Genomic DNA, 1,866 nt, shown 5'->3' on the forward strand with positions numbered 1-1,866 from the left:
CCCCCCCCCGAAGTTGCTTCCATTAAGGGATCAAGCAGGGATCAAGGGGATGCCGCCCCTTGGGCTCGTTAGGCGTAACGAGCTCGTTAGCAGCAGGATGTGGGGCTCTGGGCTCTCCTCCATCATCAGCCATGGGGTGCAGCCTCCCCCAATGGAACCAGGTTCAGGGGGTGACCCCAGGTGGGCTCAGAGCTGGGAGGAGCAGGGGGCTGGGACCCCCAGCGTGGGTTCGTTAGGCGTTAACGAGCTCATTAACAGAGCCACATGGGGCTCTGGGCTTCCCTCCATCATCAGCCATGGGCACTGGGCTCCCCTCCAGCCTCTCCCAATGGAACCAGGCCCAGGGGGTGACCCCAGGTGGGCTCAGAGCTGGGAGGAACAAGGGGCTGGGACCCCCAGCGCGGGGTCATTAAGCATAACGAGCTCATTAAGAGCACCACGTGGGGTCTGGGGTCTCCTCCATCATCAACCATGGGGTCAGGGCTCCCCCTCCATTCCCCTCCAATGGAACCAGGCCCAGGGAGTGACCCCAGGCGGGCACACAGCTGGGAGGAACAGGGGGCTGGGACCCCCAGCATGGGTTCGTTAGGCGTAACGAGCTCATTAAGAGCAGTGCCAGGGGCTCTGGGCTCCCCTCCATCATCAACCATGGGCTCTGGGCTCCCCTCCAGCCCCCTCCCATGGAACCAGGCCCAGGTGGGCTCAGAGCTGGGAGGAACATGGGGCTGGGACCCCCAGCATGGGTTCGTTAGGCGTAACGAGCTCATTAAGAGCAGTGCCAGGGGCTCTGGGCTCCCCTCCATCCCCCTCCAATGGAACCAGGCCCAGGGGGCGACCCCAGCTGGGCTCAGAGCTGGGAGGAACAGGGGGCTGGGACCCCCAGCATGGGGTCATTAGGCATAACGAGCTCATTAACAGCACTGCATGGTGTCTGGGCTCCCCTCCATCATCAGCCATGGGGTCCATCCCCTTCCAATGGAACCAGGCCCAGGGGGTGACCCCAGGTGGGCTCAGAGCTGGGAGGAACATGGGGCTGGGACCCCCAGCGTGGGTTCGTTAGGCGTAACGAGCTCATTAAGAGCAGTGCAAGGGGCTCTGGGCTTCCCTCCATCATCAGCCATGGGATGCAGCCCCTTCCAATGGAACCAGGCCCATGGAGCAGCCCAGGTGGGCTCAGAGCTGGGAGGAACAGGGGGCTAGGACCCCCAGCGCGGGGTCGTTAGGTGTTAATGAGCTCATTAAGAGCACCACGTGGGGTCTGGGGTCTCCTCCATCATCAGCCATGGGGTCAGGGCTCCCCCTCTGTCCCCCTCCAATGGAACCAGACCCAGGGAGTGACCCCAGGCGGGCTCAGAGCTGGGAGGAACACGGGGCTGGGACCCCCAGCGCGGGGTCGTTAGGCATAACGAGCTCATTAACAGCACTGCGTGGTGTCTGGGCTCCCCTCCATCATCAACCATGGGCTCTGGGCTCCCCTCCATCCCCTTCCAATGGAACCAGGCCCAGGGGGTGACCCCAGGTGGGCTCAGAGCTGGGAGGAACACGGGGCTGGGACCCCCAGCCTGGGGTCGTTAGGCATAACGAGCTCATTAACAGCACTGCATGGGCTCTGGGCTCTCCTCCATCATCAGCCATGGGGTCCATCCCCTTCCAATGGAACCAGGCCCACGGTGTGACCCCAGGTGGGCTCACAGCTGGGAAGAACACGGGTCTGGGACACCCATCGCGGGGTCGTTAGGCATAACGAGCTCATTAACAGCACTGTGTGGTGTCTGGACTCCCCTCCATCATCAACCATGGGGTCAGGGCTCCCCTCCATCCCCTTCCAATGGAACCAGGCCCAGGGGGTGACCCCAGGCGGGCTCA

This window comes from Numida meleagris, unplaced genomic scaffold (assembly GCF_002078875.1).
Source record: "Numida meleagris isolate 19003 breed g44 Domestic line unplaced genomic scaffold, NumMel1.0 unplaced_Scaffold427, whole genome shotgun sequence".
In the NCBI taxonomy this organism is placed as follows: Eukaryota; Metazoa; Chordata; class Aves; order Galliformes; family Numididae; genus Numida; species Numida meleagris.